At 38.5% G+C, this 23,718-nt stretch overlaps 1 protein-coding gene and 1 pseudogene across 2 annotated transcripts in view; one reads left to right on the top strand and one right to left on the bottom strand.

Annotated features, from left to right (window-relative positions):
• The window catches only part of LOC145508655 (sperm-associated acrosin inhibitor-like), a 153,820-nt gene that overhangs the window by 28,763 nt on the left and 101,339 nt on the right, over positions 1-23,718 (top strand). The window lies entirely within an intron of this gene.
• On the bottom strand, positions 15,161-19,467 carry LOC145508658 (mortality factor 4-like protein 2; annotated as a pseudogene). The gene is made up of 3 exons (XR_014055511.1): positions 19,330-19,467; positions 19,015-19,261; positions 15,161-15,881 (listed from the first exon to the last, which is right to left on the bottom strand). The product of XR_014055511.1 is annotated as a mortality factor 4-like protein 2 (transcript).

The following is a 23,718-nucleotide window of genomic DNA, read 5'->3' as shown; positions in this document are numbered from 1 at the left end:
CTCTTCACCTCACTTTCCCTTTTGTAACCATAAATTTATTTTCTATGTCTGTGAATCTGTTTCTGTTTTGTAGATACATTCATTTGTATTATTTTTTTAGATTCCACATATAATTGATATTATATATGTCTTTCTCTTTCTGACTTCAGTTAGTATGATATTCTCTAGGTCCATCCTTGTTGCTACAAATGGCAATATTTTATTCTCTTTTAGACTGAGGAATATTCCATTGTGTGTGTGTATGTACACACATGTGATACATATATACACAGATGATTGGTTTAAGAAAGTGTGTATATATATGTGTGTGTGTGTATATATATGTTTATCTCGATGCACACTTGAGTTCCATTTCCTGGCTATTTTACTGTAAATGATGCTGCTATTAGTATTGAGGTACATGTATGTTTTTGAATTAATTTTCATATTTTCTGGTATATGCCCCAAAAGTGGGATTGCTGGATCGTATGGTTGCTTTATTTTTAGTTTTTTAAGGAAATTCCCTAATGTTTTACCTAGTGGCTGTGCCAGTTTACATTCTCACTATAATGTAGGAGGGTTCCCTTTTCCCTGGGCTTCCTAGGTGGTGCAGTGGTAAAGAATTCACCTGCCAAGCAGGAGATGCAGAAGACGTGGGTTCCATTCCTGGGTCAGGAAGATCCACTGGAGTGGAAAATGGCAACCCACTCTGATATTATTCCCTGGGAAATCCCATGGACATAGGATCCTGGTGGGCTACAGTCCACAGGGTTGCAAAGAGTTGGACACAACAGAGTGCACACGCACACACACACACACACGCGCACACATACATGCATTGTAAAATGATAATTTTGCTGGATAGAGTATACTAGGTTGCAGGTTTTTCCTTTCAGGATTTTGGATATATCATGCCTCTCCCTTCTGGCCTATAAAGTTTATGTAGAGAGATAAACTGATAGCCTTATGGGGGTTCCCTTGCTGTTGACTCAGTTTTTTCTCTTGCAGCATTTAAAATTCTGTCTTTAACTTTTGTTGTTTTTAATTATGATATATCTTTGTGTGGGTCTGGTTTGGGACCCTCTATGCTTCTTGTACATGGATATCTGTTTCTTTTTTAGATTTAGGAAGTTTTCAGCCATAATTTCTTCAAATACATTTTCAATTGCTTTTTTTCTTTCCCTTCTGGAGTCCCTATTATGCATAGGTTAACACACTTTATATTACCCCATAGATCTCATAGTTTGCTTCTTTTTTGTCTATATGCTATTCTGATTGGATGATTTCCATTATTTTCTCTCCTAGATCACTTATTCATTCTTCTGCATTATTTAATCTGCTATTCATTGTATTTAGCTTTGTTTTTATCTTGGCAAATGAGTTGTCCAATTTTGATTCCTCTTCATAGTTTCTAGTTCTTTGTTACAGTGATAATCTTCCTTAATTCCTTTAGCATTTTTATTACCTCCATCTTGAACTCAGTGCCTAGTAAACTGTGAGGTCTGTTTCATTCTTTGTTCTTTTAGGAGATTTCTCTTATACTCTTAATTGGGAATAATTCCTCTGCTTTTTTATTTTATTTAGCTTTTTCTGATTCGATGAGTTTATGAGAAACTCTTATCTACTGTGCCCTTGAAGGAGTGATTTTACATGGGAGTGTTCCTGTGTAGACTGTGTAAGTCCAGTATTTTTGGTGCCAGGGCTGTTTTGGGGATGGATGCCAGCCACTTCTTTCCTCAGAGTGTGCTGTCTGTTATCCCCTTAACAGGGTGTGTGATGATGTTGTGGTGTCCAAAAGCTGCACTGGATGTGCAATGGGGCCTCCTTTTTGCCCTGTGCCTGTCACAGCCCTGTTGGGGGCCCTTTCGGCAGTCTTGCACAGCTGGACCGAGTTTTCTCCCGGGGCCCATCTCCAGGATTCAGTGCCTACGTGCAATTCATACCAGCAGCCTCGTCCAGTGCATGTTTTGGAGAGGGAAGTATAGTGAGGAGGCAGCCGTAAGTGCTGTTCTCTCGCCACCTGGATTGCTAGCAAGCCAGCAATACACACTCCTAATGAGTGGAGCCCAGACCCCTCCACCCTCTCTTTCTGTCTTGGTGGACCTCCCAGCAAGCAAGGGGCCTCCCAGGGTGAAAGATCACTTGTATGGACCTTCCACCCTTTATAGATTCCTCCCAGAGACACTGGTCCCATCCTGATGCCCTTTTTTCCCTCCATTAATACCCTGTTAAGTGGGGATCTTTCTTGTAGCTTTGGTTATATAAGAGATCTTCTGCCTCTAGTTTTCTGTGAGAGTTGTTGAACATGTAGATACATTTTTGATATGTTTGTTGGGGGAAGATGAGCTCCACAACCTCCTGCTCCGCCATCTTGATCCTTTCCTTGAGTGATCTCTTTACCCTTTATTATTACCAGACCCATCATATTTGACATAAAACATATTAAAGAAATAACCAGGGTACATGCATGAAAACTCAGGTCCATTTTGTGTGATTTCTATTATAATATGTAGGTTGCATAACAAGGCAGCATCCTGGAGTTCATGAAGAAGCAGTAATTCTGTGCTGAAGGTTGTGTTATGACCAAGCGCACTGGGGCTTAATTCATATTGTAACCAGAACAAACATATGAGAAAAATCAGGCCTAGTTCTTAAGGAAAGAAGTCTTATTTTAAAAATACCATAAGTTCTCAGATTTCCCCAGGACACCCCATTGGGAAATTTGACTCCAGAGCTCATCAACTTAACAACTGTATTATTTAGCATTTTGGTTGAACATAAAAAAGTTCATTAATGACAAGGACGATCTTACTCACCATTGCATCTTTGGCCCTTAGCCCAGTGCCTGGATATGATACATCAATATGAGTGGTTAAAAGATTACAAGCAGACAATTTTCTGTATGCTCAACATGCCTAACAATGACATAGGCTGCCTTATGGAGGCTTGCATTCCCTGTCTTCAGTGCTATCCAGATAGGAGTAAAAGTTGAATAAGGATCTTTCATAGATATGGAACAAGATTCCTCTCTGAATGGAAAAATTTTAAAAATAATTGATCTTTTTCAAGCACCAAGATTCTGTGATTTCTTGATAGTCATAAAAATGTATTTTCTCAGTGTCTTCCAGGGAGCTGTGAGGTGACAATGTCTGAGAATTCTTTGGGCAGAAGATAGTCATGGGGTTGCTGTTGTCTTGGGCACGCATAGGGCAGTGCTGAAAGGAAATACACACTGAAGACAGATGGAAAACAAAGGTGAAGGGCCAGGAAGCAACTTCTGTTCTCATTTGCTGAGGTGACCAAGGGCAGTGAGGTAACAGCAAGACAGATGGGCTTGCAGTGCCAGCCAGGCCTTCTGTACTTGTAATATTTTCAGGCAAGATAACTCATCTTGATTATTAAATCATGTCTTAGTGATTTGAGATGGTAAAAGTATGCCAGAAGTTTTGCTGAGCTGGGAGAAGGTTTCATTTAGGAAAAGAAAGCTTAGAGCTAGAAAGTAGAAGTGGGATGCAAGACTCAAAGGGATACTACCTATGCTGCTGGTCTGGACTTTAAAGTACTTAAGAGCAGAAGAGCTTCTTCAGACTAACAAGTGTAGATTGTTAGTTCAACATAGTTCATAGTTCAAACTATGACAAGTGTAGATTCTCCTTGATATTTTAATTAATGACAAGGTCTTACAGAGTCCAAAGGAGTCAGCATTACCAGTATGCTCCATGTGTTCCTGTAGCACCTAATGGTTTTTCAAGCATATTCTAATAACAACAGGAATCATAGCTACAACAACGTTTATATATTTTAGCATTGGTAGCATTTTTATGTTCTAAGTACTACCCTTCTGTGCATTAACTGCTAATTCTTATGATAGTTTTGAAAATTAAGTATCACTGGTACCATCTTAGTATGTGTGAAAGTCACTTGTCATGTCCGACTCTTTGCAACCCCATGGACTGTAGCCTGCCAGACTCCTCTGTCCATGGAATTCTCCAGGTGAGAATGCTGGAGTGGGTAGCCATTCCCTTCTCCAGGGGATCTTCCCGATCCAGGGATGGAACCTGGGTTTCCTGCATGGCAGGCAGATTCTTTACCATCTGAGCCACCAGGGAAGCCCCAAACCTTTGCAAAAAGGACTACTTTGCCTCTCCCCACAGGGCTAGGAGCTTGTAGATCAAAGACATGCCCTGGAAACACTTGTAATCTCCTGGATTCCCATCCCAGGGGGACTTTATCCTCCTGGGACAGGGACAGGAACTATGTAGATGTCTTCCTCAACTCTATTCTCCAAGGCAGCTTGTGTTCTTGGGATACATACCCTTCACCTTAAAATGTCACCTTAGGTGTGACTGTTTGCCAGGGTTTGAGTGAAGTTTGGACATACAGGCTTTGGTGTGCAAGTGTGTGTGCACAAGGCTCTTCATGAGGCATGACAGGATTGTGAGTGGAAAGAAGAGAGCTTCTGCAGGTCAGGAGAGGGACCAATGACCAGTTTCTCCCATGCCACCATATTCCAGGAAAGAATTCTAAGGAGTTTGAGAATTTTACATTTCAACCTGGGTTTTCATATTGCAGTAATGCTATTATTTGCCAAGGTAGGAGGATATAATTTTATTTAAATGTGTCTTAGCTGTAAGTTTTAAATAGTTGGGCTAAGTAAATTATGGCTTCCCTAGTGGCTGTGTGGATCACAATAAACTGTGGAAAATTCTGAAAGAAATGGGAATACCAGACCACCTGACCTGCCTCTTGAGAAACCTGTATGCAGGTCAGGAAGCAACAGTTAGAACTGGACATGGAGCAAACAGACTGCTTCCAAATAGGAAAAGGAGTACGTCAAGGCTGTATATTGTCACCCTGTGTATTTAACTTATATGCAGAGTACATCATGAGAAATGCTGGAGGAAGCACAAGCTGGAATCAAGATTGCCAGGAGAAATATCAATAACCTCAGATATGCAGATGACACCACCCTTATGGCAGAAAGTGAAGAAGAACTAAAGAGCCTCTTGATGAAAGTGAAAGAGGAGAGTGAAAAAGCTGGCTTAAAACTCACCATTCAAAAAACAAAGATCATGGCATCCAGTCCCATCACTTCATGGAAAATAGATGGGGAAACAATGGAAACAGTGACAGACGTAATTTCTTGAGCTCCAAATCACTGCAGATGATGACTGTAGCCATGAAATCAAAAGACGCTTGCTCCTTGGAAGAAAAGCTGTGACCAACAAAGAGACTCTGTAATGGTCTATTAGCTATTAATCGTGACTTAAGTAAACCCTGAAGATTTAAATTCTATACCAGAAGTTTTGGAAAGAATTTACTATAGGTCCATTTTACTTAAAAGCAATTAAATTTATTGTGGTGCCCAAGACATGGCATCCTTTTCCTGACAAATAATGACCTCTGTGGTTAGAATGCACTATAAACTATTTCAGAACTTTCCCAACTGTAAAAATTCAGATTTATTATTACTTGCTTCATGGAGAGGTTATAAAGACAAATGATTCATATTAAGCGTGTAAGTATTTTCTTAGCATCAAACTTCACCATTATGATTGAAGAAACTTATTCCTACTTGTCAGCAATTTTAAAGGGAAGGCTGCAGTCCAAGGGTATCTTAGTGACTGATGTAATGCAGTGAAGAAAATCACCATTTCAAGTTATTATTAATTTTTGTTTTCAAAAAAGTCAAAAAAAATTGTAAACTTTCTTTCATTCTGGATTTATTATTTTAAAAAATGGCAGAGGATGAGGAAACCTAAATAAACATCCAGAAACATTATATGCTTCTTTTCCTTCATAAATAATACATTTTGGAAACAAAATGAAACATATGTATATCTTAAGGTCAATTGTAATTTTGTTCTATGTTTCTTTCAGTAGTACTAATAGGTTCTGTAAGACAATCACTTTGAAATTATTAGACTGTTTTAGTCCGTATAATTTATTCTTCAAATCTCCTTTGAGGTTTATAGAACAACAGAACTGTTTTAGGTTTAGCAAAACATTTAAGCCATTTGCCAGTTTTAAATGTATAGAACAAAACCTCTTTTTAGCTGTTAGCATTGTTCTAGAATGTGTTGTGCAGACTAACAGGGAGTGAGTTTCCTGCCAATAGAAAATATTCTGCATGGCTAGGTGGGTCACCTGGTGGGCTTCCTGGTGAGAGAATTTAAGCAGTGACTGTGTGGATGGGATATTTTATGATTCTTTGGCACAGCTTATACTGTGAGATAAAGAACATAATAGATCTGAAAATCCTATACATCAGCAGAATACTTTTCTTTAGAGCAAATGTGTAGCCCTTTAAATCCCCTAATTTCAAGTGAGGTTTATAAAACTTTATAAAGAAAAGCTATTTATATATTTAAATTTGGAATTAAAATGTTAATTTTTGAAACAGGTTTTGCCTACAGGTTTATCACTTTTGATATATAATTACTCCTCCTGGTGGCTGTTTCTTATAAGAAAGATATTTTTATATTTTAAATAATATATTAATATTATTGTAATATTGTAATCTCCTGGATTCCCATAATTACAATATATTAATATTAATATTAACTTTTGTGAGCTATTCCTGATTTCATGCCTTTGGCTTTTTCAGTTAAGTCTGATAGACTCTAAATACAAAAACCTGATCCCTGTCTGTGTTTTATGAAATGTATGAAGGAAATGGACCTCTGAATTACACAATTGCACATAGCTCTGTTCTTTGCCTGTAAATGGGAGACAGTCACAAGAACTCTGTGCATTTGCAGTGATGAAGATGTAAGCAATCATCCATGTTTAGTTTATAGCATAATGTATTATGGGCTTTCCCTGATAGCTCAGTTGGTAAAGAATCCATCTGCAATGCAGGAGACCCGGGTTCAATTCCTGGGTCGGGAAGATCCGCTGGAGAAGGGATAGGCTACCTACTCCAGTATTCTTGGGCTTCCCTTGTGGCTCAGCTGGTAAAGAATCTGCCTGCAGCATGGGAGACCTGGGTTTGATCCCAGGGGTTGGGAAGATCCCCTGGAAAAGGGAACGGCTACCCACTCCAGTATTCTGGCTTGGAGAATTCCATGGAGTGTATAGTCCATGGGGTTGCAAAGAGTTGGACACGACTGACCGACTTTCACTTTCCCTTTTAGTAATGTATTACGAATAGTTTGGGGATAATGTTAGGGATCATGTTTAGCCGTGACTTCAGTTATACATCCAGATGACATAAAATATTCATCGGTATCTCTTACTAACCCAGGGTTTCCAGTCTGAATTTCTAATTAATTTTTGAACACCACCTCTACCTGAATATTCTGCAGTACCTTCAACCTATCAGGTATGCAAAATTAAACTCATCTTCTTCCTCTTGATCTGCTTCTAGCACTTACTTATTCTGCTGCCACATGTTGTGTCTCTATAGTATTTTAGGTCTTAGGATGGATGCTAAGGATGGAGTTAAGTAAGGCATGATGCTGGCCAAGGAGAGCTACAGACTCTAGTAGAGACAAGAATTACAGTATTTCTTGAAAAATACTACATTAAGTTCAAAGGGTTGAGGTACGCTGAGAACAACCAATTTGGCACCTGGTTTTATAGAAGACTGTGGCTGGGAAGTAATCATCAATATGTCCTTCAGAAAGGGAGACCTAAACAGAGAAAGTTAAATAAAATTTCTAAGACCATACAGCTAGTAATTGATGAATATATTACTTGAACCAAAGTTTGTGACTTCAAAGAACATATTCTTAACTTCTATGCTACTGTATTATTCTCTTTTACTTATAAGGCTTAACCTCAAAGAGAGTTAAGGAAAACACTTTTTATTACCACATACATGTATACTCTAAAATATATTAATAATTTTCTCTCTGAATCAAAATGAAAATTTAAATTCTTAATCCTCTGATGAGTAAGTAGAGAAACATGACATTTTATAATAATACTAGCTAAACATCCTAGAATTCTTATTATGTAGGAAGGGCTATGTTTAGCCCTTTACAAAAATTATAGCATTTAAGCACACAGAAATTCAAATAGGTAGGTAGTATAACACTTCTTACAGTATAAATGAGAAAACCAAGGTCCAGAAAATTAAAGTGATTTGTCCTAGTCATATAATGACAAGGCTGGGAACCAACAGAATTCTGTCTGACTCTAAAGCCCGTACACTTGACCACTGTTCTCTATTGACTCCATTTAATAATGGTTTGAATTTAAAATTCTTTTAATAGAACCAGGTTTGACACTTGAAAGGATAAATACTCAGCTTCATAGAAAAACTATATTATGTCAAATTTATCTCTGATTCTAGAAAAATTATGATAAAACATATCTTTTACATAGTAAAAGATACATGGAAGACCTTTTGATTTTGAGATAGAAAAATTCATCCCAATTTTGGGATTACATAAAAGTAGTAGTTCTATACCACATGTTGTGAAGTGACCACTTTCTATAATGAAAATCGATTAGTTTTGGAAAAATATGAGTTTTACTTCAGTTTTTAGTGTGTGCCAACTGACATGAAGTTCTCACCAAGGCTTTGAATCAGAATAATACTCAGGTTCCATCACTCAGCCAAGGTGTGAATACTGCAATTGCTCTTTTGGATTAGGAATGGAGTATGAGGAAAAGGACCCTGAACAGAGACTCATGAATGGTTATTCTAGTAAGTGATGCCAGGTTGTATTCAATAAATATGGAGTAGACAAAAAAGTGATATATTTTTAAATTGTTAAAATTTCATATCAGTCATGGATGACAAGTTCAGTCAATTGAATTCTATTGAATAAGGTGAGAATAGTCTATTGACTCAGATCATGAATGGGCTGGTTTGGGCTGTTTTTTTTTCCTTTTTGAATAGAGATTTTTTTTTTCATCAAATCAGAAGCCAGATAGATGATTTTCACTTCTCAGAGATCTCCTGGTATTCTTATATAGTCAGGAAGTTGGTTTATATGAATTTTATGGTCCACTCCAAAACTGAGATTATATGATTCAGTGATTTCCTGATGGAGAGAGAGAAATGCTTTAAAAGAAAAATGAAAAAAGAAAAAAAAAAGCTTGCTGTTTTTTGAGATGAAAGAATCTCAGAATTTCCTGGACACAGGTTCTTAGTTGAGATTCTGATAATAAATGAATATTCTAGTACCAAGAGGGACTGTTGCTCTCACGATGCTGAAAGTGGCCAAGGGCAGTAAGGTGGAGTCAAGAGGAGTGAACTGCTATTATCAGCCTTGCGCGTTTGAGGTTTGCATTATATCCTGGATGTGTCACCTCTATTAAGAAACAGCTGCTTCCCAGAACAGGACCCTAGAACAGGTTCAAAAGACTTAATGAATCATGGGAAAGATTTCCTTGTAAAATATGATTACATAATATGACCCAGATTCTACTTTACATTTGGATGGTGCATAAACAATTCTTTAGTGCTTTCACATACATTTTATTTGATTCACGTGTAAGACTGAGTTGGCTATTACTGTCATTTCCAGTTTATAGAAGAGAAAATTGGGTTTTAAATAAGTTAATAACTGGCCTAAGATATTAGAACTAGTAAATGTCTGAAATAAGTCTTAAAGACAGGTTCCTGGGTTCCTCCTTTTCTGCAACAGTGCCATTTTCGTTCATTGATAAAGTGATTAGTGCAGCTATTGGCACCAGCTGTCTTGACCCTTTACGCAGAGTCCTCATCTACTGGAAGCCTGCAGGTCTGTTCCATACTGGACACAAAGCAAAGGAATCCAGTCATTTATCTTTGTTGACAAGGCTAAAGTAGTGATGCATGCTCTACAGTAGAAAATGGCTTTCTTGAGAGCCCCACATTTTGTGGTGGAAGTGGAGCTACTGGCTGAACTAGCTGACTAACTATTGAGAATACAGTTACTCTTTTTTGGAAGTTATTTATTCAAGTTTCTAAAGGAGAAGATCACGGACCTCTTCAAGCTCCAGTATAAGGGTCAATGTGGATGTCTTTAAGAATTCCATGGTGCATAAGCTGGGCTCTCCCTCATGTTTTGACCATGACTGCTGTGTCTCCAAATAGGGCTGACCTGAAGAAATCAAGTATAGTTTAATGTATCAAGAGCTTCTCACGCCCAGTATCAAGGGGTTTACTTAGCTAGTAATATCATCAACTGCACTGACATTTTCCAAAGGAAGAGAAGCATTTGCACTTCTCACTATGCCAAATATTAGGAAGTAACTTACTTATCTTGACCAATATTTCAAGAAAACATTCTTCATTTATGATGTTTACTAAGTGCTACAAGAAAACTCTTGACAGTGGAAAATGATGATTTCAAAGAGCTGTTGCATGGCTCTATGGCAAGACCACTGGTAAGTGGCAAGGACTGCTCTTGCCTTTTGAGTTCAGGAACTAGAAGGTATTCTCCATAACACTAATGGACATGGTTTCTTTGGCCTGGAAGGGCTGTGGCACAGAGAACTCAAGTTTGTCTTCCCAGAAATGAATAAAGATTCCAGAACCTGTTTATATGAGCTGCTATTGGGACAGGGATTATGATGTTGACCAGAGAACATGGCGCAGCAGTGTTTAAGAGCTTGAGCTCTGGGGTCAAGCAGAGCTCTTGTCGATCATAACCCTACCATTTCCTGTTTATGTTGGATAGTGTATCTGTCACCTGTAAACCTTACTTTTCTAAGCAAAACAAAAAGATTTATTCTTTAACTTATTGCTCCTCTTCTTCTTCTTCTTTTTTTTTTTAACTCCTATCATGTTCAGAACTAGATTAGGAGCTAGACTTACCATGGTAAATATTATAAACTTTTATTTATATAAATTTATTCTTAGGGTTGTTTTGTGAATTAAATGAGGTCACTATGTACAGCATTTAGCATAAGACCTGTTTGAAGGTTTCCTTCAAGTAATAATATTAAACTTAGGAAGTACAAAAGAGCTATCTTTAAAATACTGAAAAGTTTCCCAGTTAGACTTTTTATTTGTGGCTAAAGGGACAAGTGAGAAGGTAAATAATATGCAGTAAATCTAAGCATGATAAAAATAAATTTTGATAGTAAGAGTTGCCCATTAATGATTGTCTCAGAAAGGTGGGAGTTCCTTCTCACTCAAGTGGACCCAGAAGAAACTGCATGAATATCTGTTAAGAATCTTACAATGGCAATTCCTGCATTGAGTTGTGAAGATTGTATTATATTCTTTTTTATATATTATGCATTTTAACAGTAACAGTACTTATTATTGAGTGTTTATACCATACTATGAATATTGTAAGCACTTATCATTCATGAATTCATTTAATCCCTACAAAAATTACATGAAATGGATACAAACAGAATGCCAACATAACTAATGAGAAAGGAAGTTGAGTCATAGAAATAAAAAACTTCCCAAAATTCAAACAGCTATCCAGTGACAGAATTGGAAAATATTTCTGTAACTTTCTTGCCGTGCTCCTTTTGGTCAATCTCTGATATAAGGCCTCATTTTGTGTCCAGTTGGTAAAATACATGATACTTTGGAAGCAGAAATTCAGTCCCTATCCTTTAGTCTCCTCAGGCATTCTACTAGCTTTCTTTAAGGATTGGCTTTAATGTCATTCCTTTGGTATTTAGCTTACCTGAAGATTCAGCAAGCTGATGCGTGCCTACTAGTGATTTTCTATTAGCCAGGTACCTTTAGCCAGTTTTACCAGGTTTTTTAATGGGAAATAAGCCTCTGCTTCACGGGCAGGTGGAAAAATACCAAACCCTCAGGTTGAGAACTTATGTTAATCTCTTTGGAGATTTTTCATCTCATACTTTCTTTCTGAGTCTAAAAAAAAACAAAAAACATTGCTGAGATGGAAATTAGAAGTATGAAGATTGTTCTTGCCTCCTGAAATGGCACAGATGAAGGATATTTCAGCTATAACTGAAGTCCTTTTCTGGCAAAGAAATGACTTACTCTTTCCCACATGCATCTGAACTTTTATCCAAGTACAGTATTGCCTTCCCAATTGAATTACATTTCCCCAAATGCATTTTTCATGAGCTACAAGATACTCAGTAATGACTTGTATATTTCAGTAGCATGGCGTAAAGTTTTGGAAGACTCTTTAGGAACTGGTGTGCTCAGTGTGGGTAGGGGGAGAGGGGGCTTCCCATGAGGCTAAGTGGTAAAGTATCCATCTGCCAATACAGGAGACCTGGGTTCGATCCCTGGGTCAGGAGGATCCCCTGGAGGAGGAAATGGCAACCCACTCCAGTATTCTTGCCTGGAGAATGCTGTGGACCGAGGAACCTGGTGGGCTATAGTACATAGGGTCACAGAGAGTTGGTCACAACTAAAGCAACTTAGCATGCATGCACGATTCACCTGTAGCCCCTTCTCTTTGGGAGAAGTGATAACAGCTAGCTTAAAGACTACATTATGGAGCCTATATTTCCTAAAGAGACCTTTTCCCTGAGAAAAAGAATATGTTTAAACTTGTTGCAAAACTTACAGAGGTATGTTTTACAATTGGCATCTTTGACTTCAAGATGTTATACATTGTTATATGCATCATGGAACATCTCCATCACTGGCCTCCAGTGTTGTATGGCTTCAAGTCTGCTCTAGCTCAAGATCATTATGAAGAAGAGATTAGGAAATATATGCCCCTTTTCCATGAAGGTGAAGTTTCTTCCCAAGAGGAATATGCATTCTAATTCAGTATGTATTACTATTTCATTGCTCTCCCCAAACTAAGCCCTAGTGCAGCATTTTAGAATCTTAACTGAGACTTACTTCTTTGCCCCTTAACTTCTGCCACTGACTTGCTAACTAAAGTTTCACCCACTCTTTTGCACAGACACACACTGGTATATTTTTGAAGTAAATAAAGCCACCCATAGTCTTCTGAGTCCTTGATCAAAATTCTTGATTCCTGCTTTTTGCCACTATCCCATTATCTTAGAAATAGAAAACTCCTCTATAACTCAATATAAAAAGAAAGAGCAGTGGGAAGGGTGGTGTGAGGAATAAACTAGGAGGTTGGGATTAAAATATACGCACTACTATATATAAAATAGGTAACCAGCAAGTATCTATTATATATCACAGGGAACTAATCTCAATATCTCAATATTTTGTAACCTGTGAGAGTGAAAGTCTCTCAGTCATGACCAGCTCTTTGCAACCCCATGGACTCTACAGTCCATGGAATTCTCCAGGCCAGATTACTAGAGTGGGTAGCCTTTCCATCTTCCAGGGGATCTTCCCAAGCCAGGAATCAAACCCAGGTCCCCTGCATTGCAGGTGGTCCTTTACCAGCTGAGCCACAAGGAAAGCCCAAGGATACTGGAGTGGGTAGCCTATCCCTTCTCCAGTGGATCTTCCCGACCCAGGAATCGAACTGGGGTCTCCTGCATTGCAGGCAGGATTCTTTACCAACTGAGCTATCAGGGAACCTATAAGGGAAAAGAATCTAAAATATGTGTGTGTGTGTGTGTGTGTGTGTACACACAACTGAATCGCTGTGCTGTATACCTGAAACTGACACAACATTGTAAGTCAACTGTACTTCAATATAGATAAACAAAAGGCAGATGTATCAGAATTGACGATGGAGTAGAGGATTCCAAATCTCTGGGCCCACTTTTTCTTTATTGCACTGTCCAGACCATGCCAGGGACTTCCAAGAGTTCCTTAGAATGCTGTTTGAGGACCATTGGTTTTCATGAATGGTTCTTAAATGCTAGTACCTGATTCACAGGAGACTTTTGGCCATTCCGAGGCAAAATGAGAAAAAAATAACAACCATTAAGTAATTAAAAAAATGCAGAATTACAACTATTATTTGATGTTAAGAAACAATTATGAAAGTACATTGTAATTTTTATCAATGTCTTTATAGAACAAAATTGGCAATGCTACATTAGATTACCCATTTTTTCCCCAGTTATATTTTTTTAAAGTTACTGTTTATACTGGTTATTTTAGGAAGTTAGGATAGAAAAAAAGAAACAAGAAAAATAAAAAATATTCTTATGATATAATATTAAGCAAAACAGAATACAAAAAAAAACTTTATTTATGATATTGTTACTGATATAGGAAACTCTAACTATATACAGATAAGTGATAAAAATGATGTTTCCTAAAGATTGTGGGTGATTTTTTTGTCTTAGATTTATATTGTGCTTTTTACTTTAATTTACAATAAATAATTATGAAAAAAAATTTAACTGGTCTGTGAAACCCAGAAATCTCTGCATCACTGGATCAATATTTGAGGTCTTATTTGACCGACAGTTTCTGTCACAAAATGTTCTTAATTCTTTGCTTTGCTTTTCATGGGAACTTTCACAGAGAAAGCAGAAATATTCAGGCCATTGCATAATATAATGCACTATTCCAGTCTGCATCCCTCTCCCCATAAAGCGGGCCTCTGTATTGGGTTAGTTTCCTAGTCTATTTAGGACTATTTTTGGAAAGGAGTAAGTCTCTGTCCTTGAAGAAAAAGGTGTCAAAGAGGCCTGTGAATATTGGAGAAGACAGGATGCCTTAAAAGTAAACATACTGATGCTTTGCACTTAGCAAATCCTCTCAAATTCAGGGCCAATTTATACCTGAGAGCATCTACTTTTTTTTCCACTTTTTCCTTCTTGTCTTTTCTCTGTTTCATCATGTATCATAAATGCAAGAACATATGTATTAATAATATACAAATACAGTTTAAACAATAATAATATCAACAACCACAACACAAATGCTCATATATCTATCACACAATATAAGAAATAGCACAAGCTGTATCTTTGAAATCTTTTATGTCATATAAAATCATATAAATCTTTTATATGCCCCCTCCCTAATTCCCATTCTTTTTTTAACCGCTTTGAAATTTAGAGACAAATTTTGTTTAAAATCTGAAATACAATTCCTAAAGTATCAACTTCTCCAGAAAACTGTGGCTATACAAATAGTGCATTGCCTCTATCATGTTAGAACATGTGTTAGACTCAAATGCAAAAACTATGGACCAAACTACCATCCTTAAACAATTTGAACAACGATATTAACAGAATGTTTAAGCAACCACACAAATGAACTTTCAGAGGATGGACTCTGTTACTTCAAGCACTATTTAAAAAAGCACAAATGCTTGGGTTTTCAGGTGTATATATATATATATATATATATATATATATATATATACATTAAGTTGAACCTTTGGAACTAGGAATCAGGGCATTTTTTTTACACAGCCTTAACACAGAAAATTGTGTGGTTTCAAAGAGGTAGAACTACAAGCAGTCAAACAGTGTTGTCAAGTAGGCAGTAAAATGTTCTAGTGAATCTTTCTTCTTTGTCTAATTACTGCGGGCACTGGTAGGAACTTTGAAATGAGAAAAGGAGCCTGCACTCCTTTTATTTTCTGTTTAGAACAAAACAGAAAACTAACTGAAGCATAAGCCCTGTTGTACATTAGCAATTTTAAAGAACATCAATTATACAAGAGAAAGACTAAGAACGAAAAGAGTGTTTACAGATACCAGACATAACAGTGAGTATTCAGTAGACCCTCACAGGGCTTTGTGGTGGTTCTCAGCAGAAGCCACTTTGTAATCACTGGCAGTAAACAGAGACATAGCATCTTTTGCCAGGTGTTTTAGAAAATCATGCAAACAGCCCAGCAATAGTGCAAGACTCTTCTCATCAAAAGGCGTGTGTGCCAATATTGCTCCAATTCTTACAAATAATCTCAGTAGGTGTGGTGCTGCCTAACCCGGGGACATTGGCACATCAGGTTGAGCCAAGAGGATTTTGGCATACTGGAGTCTCTAAAATGTGTAGAGCAGCTGAGTGCCCGGTATCACATTGAAATACTCTTTTATTCCTGTGACAGCTTTATTAACCACGTACTCCTTATTACCAACATTTCCCTGCAATTTCTTGCAATTTGCATACTCTTTATAGCTTTTGACAGATTGTGGTCCACTGGAGAAGGGCATGGCAAACCACTTCAGTATTCTTGCCTTGAGAACCCCATGAACAGTATGAAAAGGCAAAAGGATAGGACACTGAAAGATGAACTCCCCAGGTCAGTAGGTGCCCAATATGCTAATGGAGATCAGTGGAGAAATAACTCCAGAAAGAATGATGGGATGGAGCCAAAGCAAAAACGATACCCAACTGTGGATGTGACTGGTGATAGACGCAAAGTCCAATGCTGTAAAGAGCAATATTGCATAGGAACCTGGAATGTTAGGTCCATGAATCAAGGCAAACTGGAAGTGGTCAAACAGGAGATAGCAAGAGTGAACGTCGACATTCTAGGAATCAGCGAACTAAGATGGACTGGAATGGGTGAATTTAACTCAGATGACCATTATATCTACTACTGTGGGCAAGAATCCCTTAGAAGAAATGGAGTAGCCATCATGGTCAACAAAAGAGTCCGAAATGCAGTACTTGGATGCAATCTCAAAAACGACAGAATGATCTCTGTTCGTTTCCAAGGCAAACCATTCAACATCACGGTAATCCAAGTCTATGCCCTGACCAGTAACGCCGAAGAAGCTGAAGTTGAACGGTTCTATGAAGACCTACAAGACCTTCTAGAACTAACACCCAAAAAAGATGTCCTTTTCATTATAGGGGACTGGAATGCAAAAGTAGGAAGTCAAGAAACACCTGGCGTAACAGGCAAGTTTGGCCTTGGAGTACAGAATGTTGCAGGGCAAAGGCTAATAGAGTTTTGCCATGAGAACACACTGGTGATAGGAAACACCCTATTCCAACAACACAAGAAAAGACTCTACACGTGGACATCACCAGATGGTCAACACCGAAATCAGATTGATTATATTCTTTGCACCCAAAGATGGAGAAGCTCTATACAGTCAGCAAAAACAAGACCAGGAGCAGACTGTGGCTCAGATCATGAAGTGCTTATTGCCAAATTCAGACTTAAATTGAAGAAAGTAGGGAAAACCACTAGGCCATTCAGGTATGACCTAGATCAAATCCCTTATGAGTATACAGTGGAAGTGACAAATAGATTTAAGGGGCTAGACGTGATAGACAGAGTGCCTGATGAACTATGGACAGAGGTTCGTGACATTGTACAGGAGACAGGGGTCAAGAAAATCCCCATGGAAAAGAAATGCAAAAAAGCAAAATGGGTGCCTGAGGAGGCCTTACAGATAGCTGGGAAGAGAAGAGAAGCAAAAAGCAAAGGAGAAAAGGAAAGATATTCTCATCTGAATGCAGAGTTCCAAAGAATAGCAAGGAGAGATAAGAAAGCCTTCCTCAGCGATCAGTGCAAACAAATAGAGGAAAACAACAGATTGGGAAAGGCTAGAGACCTCTTCAAAAAAATTAGAGATACCAAAGGAACATTTCAGGCAAAGATAGGCTCGATAAAGGACAGAAATGGTATGGACCTAACAGAAGCAGAAGATATTCAGAAGAGGTGGCAAGAATACACAGAAGAACTGTACAAAAAAGATCTTCATGACCCAGATAATCACGATGGTGTGATCACGCACCTAGAGCCAGACATCCTGGAATGTGAAGTCAAGTGGGCCTTAGAAAGCATCACTACGAACAAAGCTAGTGGAGGTGATGGAATTCCAGTTGAACTATTTCAAATCCTCAAAGGTGATGCTGTGAAAGTGCTGCACTCGATATGCCAGCAAATTTGGAAAACTCAGCAGTGGCCACAGGACTGGAAAAGGTCAGTTTTCGTTCCAATACCAAAGAAAGGCAATGCCAAAGAATGCTCAAACTACCGCACAATTGCACTCATCTCACATGCTAGTAAAGTAATGCTCAAAATTCTCCAAGCCAGGCTTCAGCAATACGTGAACCGTGAACTTCCAGATGTTCAAGCTGGTTTTAGAAAAGGCAGAGGAACCAGAGATCAAATTGCCAATATCCGCTGGATCATTGAAAAAGCAAGAGAGTTCCAGAAAAACATCTATTTCTGCTTTATTGACTATGCCAAAGCCTTTGACTGTGTGGATCACAATAAACTGTGGAAAATTCTGAAAGAGATGGGAATACCAGACCATCTGACCTGTCTCTTGAGAAACCTGTATGCAGGTCAGGAAGCAACAGTTAGAACTGGACATGGAACAACAGACTGGTTCCAAATAGGAAAAGGAGTCCGTCAAGGCTGTATATTGTCACCCTGCTTATTTAACTTATATGCAGAGTACATCATGAGAAACGCTGGGCTGGAAGAAACACAAGCTGGAATCAAGATTGCCACGAGAAATATCAATAACCTCAGATATGCGGATGACACCACCCTTATGGCAGAAAGTGAAGAAGAACTAAAGAGCCTCTTGATGAAGGTGAAGGAGGAGAGTGAAAAAGTTGGCTTAAAGCTCAACATTCAGAAAACTAAGATCATGGCATCTGGTCCCATCACTCCATGGGAAATAGATGGGGAAACAGTGGAAACAGTGTCAGACTTTACTTTTTTGGGCTCCAAAATCACTGCTGATGGTGACTGCAGCCATGAAATTAAAAGACGCTTACTCCTTGGAAGGAAGGTTATGGCCAACCTAGATAGCATGTTTAAAAGCAGAGACATTACTTTGCCGACAAAATTCCGTCTAGTCAAGGCTATGGTTTTTCCAGTGGTCATGTATGGATGTGAGAGTTGGACTGTGAAGAAAGCTGAGCACCGCAGAATTGATGCTTTTGAACTGTGGTGTTGGAGAAGACTCTTGAGAGTCCCTTGGACTGCAAGGAGATCCAATCAATCCATCCTAAAAGAGATCAATCCTGGGTCTTCATTGGAAGGTCTGATGTTGAAGCTGAAACTCCAATACTTTGGCCATCTCATGCGAAGGGTTGACTCATTGGAAAAGACCCTAATGCTGGGTAGGATTGGGGGCGGGAGGAGAAGGGGACGACAGAGGATGAGATGGTTGGATGGCATCACCGACTCGATGAATATGGGTTTGGGTAGACTCCGGGAGTTGGTGATGGACAGAGAGGCCTGGCGTGTTGCAGTTCACGGTGTCGCAGAGAGTCGGACACGACTGAGCGACTAAACTGAAACTGAAACTGATAGCTTTTGTAAATGCTGTTTAGAATAACATCTACGTTTTACTTAGCAGTGAGTTGGAACAGCTGCTTCTGCCTGGTAACTAAGTCCCAGTCCTCAGCAAGCCATGATTTTAATTCTTCTGGAATCTTTATTTTCCATTCTATTCTTAAATGCCTCCTAACTTTCAACAGTGAGCCCTTTTCTTCCAAGGTGATTGAAATGCTTCACTAGTGTTACCACCAACTCCATTTCCACAGTGGCTTCTGTTTGTTCTTTCTTGTCTTCTTCATGGATCTTGACGAGGGGTTCTCTGCAGAGCGACAGTGCCCCCCCCCCATCTGCCTGGGAGTGCTTCTTCAGATTCTTCTGCTGGGGACCAGCTGTCTTCTTTCCTGAAGAGTCCCCTCTCATCTTCTATGCCCATTGCTTCTAGTTGATTTTTGAAAGTTATCTTTTTCTGCAGATTGTCATCCACAGGTTTAAGAACCCTGCTTTCCCAAGCTCATTCCACCGTTTTCATTCCACCCAGTAATCCTATTCCTTCTTTCCCTTCTAAGAACTCCTAGTGTTTTCACAGGTGGAATCTTACAGATCTTCTGGGGTAGTCTGGAGAAATGAGGTGGGAGATACAACCCAAGATTCTATAATCAGGGATATTCTGCAATTAGGATCAGACCTTCTGATCATCACTGTACAGCTAACTTAGCTTTTCTGATGGTAGTCTTTTTGTCCTGACATCCGAGCAGAGTGTTCTTCAGGCAAGTATGCAGTCAGTTAATTTTCCAGAAAGTTGTCTGAGTGAGGTTTTTACCCTTTGAGTTTGCCACTAGAAGCCCCTAATTCTCATTCTTTACTGCATCTCCTGCTGCCAGCTCCCACCTAATTCATCCAGTCTTCTCTCCTCCGGCAAAGACACTTATGTAACCACAGACTCTGGAAACATTTTTCTGTCTGTGGAGGAATTTAGTTCTCTTGTTCTCTGCTCTTTGCTAAATATTGGTTTCTTTTGTTATTTTCTGGCAACGCAGAATTTAGTGTGGGACCCCTGATGCCATTAGAATGTTGAATACATGGCCTTGATTATATTCACCCTGTTTGTTCTGATGTTTTCTTTCTTGACAGTTTAAAAATTATATATATGATGTTTGTCAGGCACTGCCTACTATTTTTCAGACAGTGCAGAAACAGATAGACCAATACCCATTTTAGATACAAATACAAACAGGACCAAAGTTCTTGCTCTTGAGCCTCAAAACCAGAAGATGTGTGTGTATATATATATATATATATATATTTTTTTTTTTAAACCAAACATGAGGACCAGCTTTTTAGAAGTCTTTTTGTTGTTGTTGTTTTTCTAGAGCTCTTTTTTTTTAATTAATTTAAATATTTTTTTAAATTAGTTTATTTATCTATTTTTTAACTTCACAATATTGTATTTGTTTTGCCATACATTGACATGAATCCACCATGGATGTACATGATTTCCCCTTCCAGAACCCCCCTCCCACCTCCCTCCCCATCCCATCCCTCTGGGTCATCCAGTGAAGTCCCTGATAGAAGACTGTGTGTTTTTATTTCATTGCAGTCAAACTACTCTGCTGACTTCTGTGGCTCTGCCCTGACAGGAGGTTCATAGTTCTGACTCTTAGGGTGGGGTCAGGCAGGGGTAATAGGTTTCGGCTGGAAAGAAGACAGGGAGGGGCCAGAACCTGAAATGGAACCATCCATTGTGCTTAGGATACAAACTTAGGGCAACCACAAGTTTTTGTTCTGTTATTTTTAAATCATTTATTAATTTTTTGGCTAATTATGTGCCAGGCACAATATTATATGCTGTATGTATAGTGTTTCATACCAGTTCACGAGGAGCTGCTTTTGCCCCCATTTTTAAATGCAAGAACTGAAACTCAGAGGTTAAATCACTAACTCAAGGTTTCTCAGAAGTAGCAAATCTAGATTTGACCCCAAAATTCTTTCTCCAAAACCCCTCGTCTTTTTTTTCAGCTTCCTTAGAGTTTTTTAACTGTGTTTTCTTTAAAATTGAGATATAATTGATGTATAATATTAGTTTAATATATACAACATAATGATTAGACATGTATATATACCATTTTGCAAAATGACCACCACCTTATCCATTATATCACAGATAGTTTCAGTCTGACTGGGGACATGTTCATATCTAAAGAGTGGCAGCAAGCAGAGGGTAGTCCAGGCAATGTGTGGGCCTCATAGATAAACTGGAGCCCAGACAAGTAGTCTAAAAACAGGCAGACAAGGGAGGTGAGCACCACAGCAGAAGTCTGCCAATATTTTGGGGGTGTCTGGGCTTCATCTCTAGGAGCAGTAAAGTGGAGAGGAGGATAGAAACAGGGAGCATAACCTGAAAGGGCAGAGAGCCAGGCCTGGCTGCTGGGCCAGTTACAGGGGTGGGGCTGCAGTGGGGGTCTCCCACGTGAAGAATGAGATTCAGGAACTGGGACTAGGGAGAGTGAAACCCCAGAACTGGGCTTGTTGATGGATGAGCCATGGAGGATTTGGCTGGGCCTGGCTGTAGTTCTTTTAATCTCAGAGCCTATTTTTGAGTGTTAAATGCCTCACATCCCAGGAATGAAGTGCCTAGGAGTCTGGCAACTGGTAACGATCCAGTAGTTTTCAGATCTCTCCAGAAGCATTTTTCAGAACTCTAGTAGTTCGTTTGTAGAGTTTTATCAGGCACTCTTAAAAAGCTTAATTTTCTGTGAACTCAAAGTTTCTTTTCTTCAGACATTCTGAAAAGTTTTCAGTGTGTGTCCATGTGGATATTTTGTTGGGGTGTGTTTTTCTGGCTCTGGTTTCCATTTCCTTGATCTGTACTATTATTGTTAATTAAAATTCCCAAGTCAACGTCAGTGCTTCCACTTAGCTTTGTTCTCAGAGAGAGACAGGAGTTACCTGTTCCAGGAGGACTGGTTTATTGGATGTAGTAATACCTGCTTTGCTTAAGTATGAAGAAGAAAAAGAAGCCGAGTGAGATTTCTTAGAATTTGAATAGGGAACACGTTTTGACAGTGTATTTAATTTTTTACTTTATTTGGGAATCTTTAAAATTTGATAGCAGTTTTCATGTTAAAAATCATAAGGATTGACTTATAAGACAATGTTGCAAGATATGAATATGGAGAACAGGGACATAATGGAGAGTTTTAGGCTGTGGGTGTGCAAGGTAACTACTATCTCTTGTCTTTATGCGGCAGTCTCTAGGAAAACAGTCATTGCTATTATTTGTGTGTCTGTGGATTCTGTTTATAGGAACTTGAATAACCATTCAGAGCTTGGGTTGATGTAGAATGAAAACAGGTGCAAAAATTTCAGGTGAATCAGGAAGTGACACATCTGACTTCAGGGTTATCTCTGATAGGACACCATGGTTTGCTTCCTTACTTGTTGATAGAAGTCAAATTCAATTAATTTTAGTTTAATTGAATTAATTTATAAAGCATTAATTGAACACCTTCAGTGTGCCAGCTGTGAGCTCACAATGTAGCAAAAGAGATAGATATTTATTAAGCTAATGAGAATAAAATGTGATACATGCTAATCTAGCAGGACTGAATACATAGGAGGAGATTTTTAGAGAAGATAACCCTGGGGCTGAATCTTTAATGAGTGGAATTGGTATTGGAAAAGTGAGAAAGAGAAGTACTGGAAGAGGGAACAGCATGTGGAAAATTGCAGAGTTCATGCAAGGTTCTGAGAATGGTAAGCAGTTCAAATCAAAATGTGGAGTGGAGAGGGATGCAGATGAAGAGCGAGGTGGCCAATACTGATGGAGGATTAGGCGGTGACACTCACTAAAACAGTTTTTGCAGGAAGATGACAAGATGAGATCACTGTTTCAGAATTACCACTTTGGAAGTAATTGGAAAATAGATTGTGGGGAGTAGATTATAGAAGGGGCTTGGGAGGAAGAGTGGCTTAAAAATATGAACTCACCAATTGTTGGTGTTAGTTACTTACGTTCCAGTCTTTTACTGTTCTCTCTGCTTGTAATGATGCTTCTTGCTTCCTAACCCCATGACTGTTGCCTCCCACCCTTCCCCCATATCCACTCCTGCACCAGAGATCTTTTTCTGCTTAACTAGTCTCAAGATTTGCCATACAAACTCAAACACACACATATTTGATTGGTATCTTATTAATATTATTATTCCTATGTAATCTTAAAGCTTCATAAAGAATGAATTTTTATATTTGCTTATTGATGCATTTCTAGCATCCAACAAAATGTGGATATTTAATCAGTGTTTGGTGAAAATATAAATGACATCTAAGTCAGTATTTTCAATTTCTTTAAAGAGTTTCTTTAAGGAGTGTTTTTTTCAAAACCAAAGAGAAAACAAGAAAATAACCACTACAACCAACAGCATCCTACTTGAATTCTTACTTCATGTCATTGTGGTGGACAGTCTCAGTCCCTAAATTTCTGATGGATTTGTGAAATCAGAACACAGTTCAAAAGAGTTTAACTTTTTCTCCCTCTTTGCAGAGATTTCTCCTTTTCCCTCTTTGCAGAGATCAGGTAGTTAGATTTTCATATGTTATATACTTATATAATGTGACTCTGTTATAATACAATTGAAATGTTGCTTAGTTTTGCTTCAGTGTTACTAAACATATCTATATAATATCACTTTTGTACAAGATGCTGTACTAAGCATGGCAAATAATTTTTCCACAGAATGTAAGCTCCAAGAGG

Source organism: Giraffa tippelskirchi, chromosome 6 (assembly GCF_054371585.1).
Source record: "Giraffa tippelskirchi isolate mGirTip1 chromosome 6, T2T-mGirTip1v1.2.pri, whole genome shotgun sequence".
Lineage (NCBI taxonomy): Eukaryota > Metazoa > Chordata > Mammalia > Artiodactyla > Giraffidae > Giraffa > Giraffa tippelskirchi.
Note: the sequence above shows the minus strand (reverse complement) of the source record. Positions and strands in the feature narration are given on the sequence as shown.